The 6493-nt window shown below is 39.8% G+C and overlaps 1 non-coding gene across 1 annotated transcript; it reads right to left on the bottom strand.

Moving 5' to 3' along the window:
- Positions 1-2617: 2617 nt before the first annotated feature.
- LOC120096764 (U7 small nuclear RNA) lies at positions 2618-2679 on the bottom strand. The gene has a single exon (XR_005493604.1). It is a non-coding gene; the product is annotated as a U7 small nuclear RNA (small nuclear RNA).
- Positions 2680-6493: the final 3814 nt, after the last annotated feature.

The following is a 6493-nucleotide window of genomic DNA, read 5'->3' as shown; positions in this document are numbered from 1 at the left end:
AGTCATGTTGATGTCTATGTCCTGTGCTGCCATTGAGGGCCATGATGGTATCTAGTCTGTTCTGTGGCTGAGGGTTGTGTTGATATCTGTCTTAGTTAGGGTTTCCATTCCTGCGAAGAAATATCATGTACAAGGCAATTCTTATAAGGGAAAGCATTTAATTTGGGCTAGTTTACAGTTTCAGAGGTTTAGTCCATCATATTCATGGCAGGAAGCATAACAGCATGCAGGCATACATGGTTCTGTAAAAGGAGCTGATAGTTCTACATCTTGATCCAAAGGCAACCAGGAGGAGACTGCCTTCCTCAGGCTGCCAGGCAAGGGTCTTGGTAACACTGGCCAGACTTGAGCATATATATGAGACCTCAAAATCCTGCCTCCTACAGTGATACACATTCTCTAAGAAGGCTACACCTCCTCCAATAAGGCCATACCTCCTAAGAGTACCACTTCCCATGGACCAAGCAAATTTAAACCACCACATTCTACTCCCTGATACCCATAGGCTTATTCAAACACCTGATTCTATAGGGGCCATACCTAGCCATAGCATAATGCAAAATATATTTAGTCCCTCTTCAAAAGTCTCTGTAGTCTATCAGAGTCTCGACAATGTTTAAAAGTCCAAAGTTCAAAGTCTCTTCTGAGATTCATGAAATCTCTTAACTGTAACCCCCTATAAAATAAAAACAAGCAGATTAATATACTTCCAGTATCACAGGATATACATCACCATTCCAAAATGTCATAGTGAGGAAATACAGGGCCAAGGCAAGAACAAATATCAGCTGGGAAAACTCCAAATGCTGCATATCCGTGTCTGATGTCCAATTCCTTTCAGATTTGTTGATTGCAAACACAGTTCTTTTTCTTGAATTGGTTCTATTTTCTGTTAGTAGCTTTCTTTGCCAGGTATGCCATGACCCTGGCATGTCTCACATTTTGGGGTCTCCAAGGCAACTTGGACTTCACAATGTCCATGGTCTGTACTGCCACTGGAGACCATGGTGATGTCTGTGGAATATGCTGTCGATAGATACCATGTGGAAGTCCATGATCCATGCTGCCACTGATTGTAAAGGGCAAGGAAATTTCCTATTTAGTGGCATCAAAGACTGCCTACTCATGGTTGAGAATGAGAGACATAGAAGGCCTCTGTGGCAACCTCTCTCCCTCAACATTCCCACCCAAAAAGAAACAGTTTAAACAAGAAACCATGGAAAAAGATCTCAAAAAATTATGAAAGGGATGCTGAAATGTATCTCTTCACAGTTAATGGTTTCTGGGGGTGGGGTGGGGGAGGACTCAGTTTTCTTTAAAGAAATGGAAATGGCCAATTGGAGTGTATGGCTAATGCTTATATGGGAAACATAAAATGGACTTGTTATTTTTCTTTCTTTCTTTTTCTTTTTTTTTGGGAGGAGGTCAAAGGGGAATGGGGATTTACCTGGGAGGACTTGGAAGTGAGTGTGATTGCAGTGCATTATGTGAAATTCCCAATAATCAATATAAATATTATGTTGTGTAAAAGAAAAGCTAAAGTATCTATATCCCAAAGGGCTTGTGAGAAGGGCCCAATGACCTGGCACAGGAAGGGGAGATACTGTTTGAACATAGGAAAGGGACTTGCAGTTATCAGTTCAGCATAAATAATGTTCCTTAAGGCTCCATCCTTGAGATGGCAGTACAGAGGTGCTGTGGCCCTTCAGAAGGTGGGGCTAGTATAGTGTGAAGTCAGTAGAGATGTTTACCAGTCTCTAAGTCTCCTTCTCCTTCTTGGTTCACGAGAGTGCTCCTCTGACACATTCTATCACTGTGCTTTGACCCCCTTGCCCAAGTCTAGAAATCTTATACTTTTTTTTTTGGCTTTAACTTTGTGGACCCAACTTAAATAGCCTGTGTTAGAGATTTCAGTAGAGTGACATAAAGCTAATTAACACATTTCACTAGATGGAGAATATTTTTTTCTACATAGACTGTTAAAGTCAACTGATATAGAATAGATGCAATTTCTTTTGAGATTCATGTTCTCAGTATAGATTACTTAGGTCTTCACCCTCTAATACCAGGCACTGGAGATATGTTATTACTGAGCACATAAAAAGATTCATAGGATTTTAAAGACTAAATATGAGGGAAAAAAGAAAGATCTCTCATTAACTTTTAAAAAATATTGGTTATGTGTCAAAATGATAAGGGTGTTATTATAATCACTGTGTCATTGTAATTATAGTACATATTAGCTTTATTTGTTTACCTTTATTAGGTTTAAGGTGCTACTAAATATTTTAAATGGAAATGTGGCTTGCAATATAATTCTTTTGAATATCTCACCCTTGGAGTATGGTTCTGAAAGACTTTATAAGCACTTACTGAGTGTTGATGGTGCAGTGAACCCTCTGTAATTTGCTGGTAATGGACAAGAAGAATCCCACAGCCCAGAGAGAGAAATGGGTATATGAACATCTGTCTATGATTACACTTTGTGGAGTAAATTGTATGAAACTGTATCATTGTGCCTGAACATGATCTCCTATTTTGCAATGGGATTATCGATTAAGGGCAGTAGTCATTTGTTTTTGTTTTTTGATTATCAAGCTTCTTTTTTTGGGAGGGGAGGGGTTTTCTGATCGAAGTCAGAAAACCTGCTAGACAAATTCTAAAAGAGCTGGAACACTTTATCAAGCTTCTTTTACATGTCATGGTTTTCATTCCATTATTCTTTTTATATGGATGGCTACACTTTGTAACACTCATAAAGGCTCAGTGGGTTGACTATGTAATCAAAGGTCTTTTGTTCATGGCAGTGCCATCCATAGGCCTTGTCACAGGAAGTCATTCCACTGTACCTGACATTGTTACAGTCCATTATTCACTACTAGTTTTCCATGATTCTTTTAGCAGGAATATTCTCCTCCCTGGTCTAGCTTGAGTTTATCTTTTCTCTCTTTCAAATTGTCTTTACACTGCTATTTATATCCTGGAGACCATAATGCATGATAATTACTATGCCTTCAGGTTATGGCTCCATGCAAAATACAATGTGATTATTGTTCTTATGTGTTTTTTCCTTAATGCTTAATGTTATATTTTTACTGGGCACCAATACTCACCTAATTGCTTTGTAGTCATTGAAATAAGATATAATGCCTGTTAAGTGTTACATTAATTATGAGTCAAGGTAATTAACATGGAAAGCTCAATGCCATCCTGTGTATAACGGTTATCAACGCCCTCTCATTTGGTGCTCGATGTCCTCTCATTTGGTGGTGAGGGCAACCTCTGTATACAAATGAGGCAACTCTGGTCACACTTGCTGCTTTGATGAGACCAGGCAGCATCTGAACCTGTGACAATGCCCTGAGACATTCTGGTAAAATCACTGTTGCCCCAAATGAGGCCTGTCTGATATGACATAGACACTTGGCTTGTTTTTTGTCGTCGTTTCTAGTTATATTTTGAATGAAATTGCTTTCCCTCCTCCATTTATTATTCCCACATTCCTGCTCAAATGTCTGGTGCTTGGTTTTCTTTTGTAAAAATACTTTCATTAAATTGAATTTTTGCTATTATTTCTGCCTCTGGAAGTGATACCAACAGTTTAACCTTCCGTTTATTAAGTGGGAGTTGGAATGTAAATGCACCCATGGAAAATGTTGCTACCCAGAGGAGTGAATATGAAGATAGGCAACGAATTATAAAGCAGTTTCTGCGCATGGAATAGGCTCTATGCAGAGCTCATGTTAAATTATACAGTTTACCAATGCTGGCTCACTCACAAGGTCATTGTCATGCACTGTGAAGTTTCAGACACACACAGCTGGAAATGAGGAGTGAGAATAAGCCCACAATCTTGACAAGCAGAAATGACAGATTCCAACTACAATGCTGATTTCAAATACTGTTACTTGGCTCTAAGAGGACCAGTCACACATGTGCGCATTTGGAGATGAGGGTCTTACAAGGGGGTATGAATGCAAAGCAGAGAGTTCCAGTGGGGATGGTCAATTCAGGCTGGTGTTTAAGAGAAAAGCAATGGCCAAATGCTAACATTTCTGGACAACAAACCTGGTTGACTAAACTGAAATACTGTTATCTGTTGTGGAATACATGTAAAATTAAATCAATATCTACTATTGACACATGCTTCTTCTTCACTGTTTGGATGCTATTTTATTTTAGTTTGCCATTCTGGAGAATACTCATTCACTATGTCTGTGTCTAGCACTTTTCATTACACATGTAACCACCAGACAGTGACCTATGCCTGACCACCAATGTCTTTGTAATGCACATCCTCAAGCTACCTGAATTTTAGGTATGGGTCGACAGCTGTCTACTAACCACTTTTACCTGGATATCACCTTGAACCTCAAACTCTACTTGTCCTACACAATTAATCGATCTGTATGAAAACCAATTGTTTCTCTTGAACTGCTTGGAACAAGTTTAAACAATATCGCTTAGAGTTATAGAATCTACCCATCTTGTCAGTACTGCCTGTCTTGTAGATATTCAAATCTGAGACTGAAAGGAATTTTCTCTAGGCTACAAAGCTGGTCATGTTTTTCTGACTATGTTAGCCTGCAATGCAAGACTTGTAAATTCTATTCCTAGCCTGTCTACTTGTATCTTCTACTACTCTGCTGGTCATTTCCCTAGAACCTATCAAAAGGGCACCTTATCCCGGTGGAGAGGGTCAGAAAAATATCTTCAGCTAAGATCACATCTAACAGGACTTAGGCAGATGCAGAGAGTGGATCATAAATATTTACTTACATCAGCCAATAGCCTTATTTTTCTAAGCTTCACTAAGTCTCACAAGGATTTAATTCATTGTTCTTATTCTCTGACTGTTAAACTCATCTTCCATGGTCTGTTCTCGTGGACCTTTCTAGCCTAGTGTAAACTTTCCTGATCTGCATCAGATTGTTGGTGAAGAAATGAGGTGATGTTATTTATTCACTTACTGTATATTTAATCTCGGCATGATGGCACATTCTTGTAATTCCAGTACTCCAGGGATGCAAACAGGAGCTTCAGAAGCTTGAGGTCATCATTGGTTACAACCAGCCTGGGATATATTAGACCCTATCTCAAAAACAAAACAAAATACATAAACCAACCACAGCAGATGAGGATCTTAAAGTGCCACTCCATTGTGCTATTTGCTTGAGTTATAATATAGAATAACACTGACACCACTTATGACCTAATAGAATTGGTATTCTATTTGTAAGCCTATCATCTAGTAAAAAAAACAAACAAAACAGCAAGTAAGGCTATTTTAAATTTTTAAGAAGTGTATAGAGATAACCTAAGGGGTCAAGATAAAGATGAATAAGAGGTGATATTCAACACTGGAGATTTGTCTGAATGGGTGACAATGAATTTGAGATATAAAGAGAAGGAAATGCAGTTAACTAAAGGCATTCAAACTGGTAAACACAGAGTTGGGAAAGAAGGTACTATATCTGAAGAAGAAGGGATTGGAGGATAGGGACTGCAAAAAGAAATGGAGAAATGGATTTTAAAGAAGACTCTAGATTGGCAGGTCATCCATGGTAATGAGTGTGGACCTCGTTCTTGGAGCACTGGTAAACCAATGGCAGATTTTTAAAGGTTCTTCACGTGGTCTCCAGTGTTCAAGCCTTGAATGGATGAATGAATGAATGAATGAATGAATGAATGAGGGACAAATGTGAGCATAAGGAGGTCCCTTGGAGATGGTTGTAATTATCTAGGTCACGGTTGAAAGTGGTCTGAGGGGGTTGGGGATTTAGCTCAGTGGTAGAGCGCTTGCTTAGCAAGCGCAAGGCCCTGGGTTCGGTGCCCAGCTCCGGAAAAAAAAAAGATGAAAGTGGTCTGAGCTTTTGGCCACTGAAAAAATAGCGCATCCTATATTCAGATCTTTCTTAGGAATTGAATTGTGATAAAGTACCATCTCTACACATAAAAAGAGATCCGTCAGTAGAGGGAAAAAAGTACGGATTTCTCCTGTAGGATTGACACATATCAGCAGCATGAATCATGAGCCAAAGCAGCTCAGAAAAGGGATCCATCGTCCCTGGTATATTCTCAGTCAAAAGGCTCCCCAGCGGAGACAGCAATTAGCATGGTCCAAAGGTTGAGAGCAGTTGCCAGGTGGCCAGGGGTACAAAGAACGGCTCCTGCTGTTGTCTCTGTGGTATACGGCTAGGACCATCAGTTCTCAGACCTGGAGTCTGGCTGAAATGAGGGGAGAAGGGAGAGAAAGCCTGCATCTCTCTGAGTCTAGTTAGTATCAGCTTCAAGAGTAACAGTTTTGCCTGTCTTCTGATCTTTTCCACTTTCCCTACTCGACACAGGCATTGGCAAAGAGACTGTCGCTAATGAAGTTGAGCCGACTTCCTAACCCCTGAGGATCTGGCGTGCTGTTCTATGGCTGAAGTTTCCACTTTGATTGGATGAGGCCCAAAACAGAGGGTTGACTACTTCTGGTGATTAAAAGCTC

This window comes from Rattus norvegicus, chromosome 14 (assembly GCF_036323735.1).
Source record: "Rattus norvegicus strain BN/NHsdMcwi chromosome 14, GRCr8, whole genome shotgun sequence".
NCBI classification, from domain to species: Eukaryota; Metazoa; Chordata; class Mammalia; order Rodentia; family Muridae; genus Rattus; species Rattus norvegicus.
The sequence above is the reverse complement of the archived record's forward strand: the minus strand, read 5'-3'. Positions and strand labels throughout refer to the sequence as shown.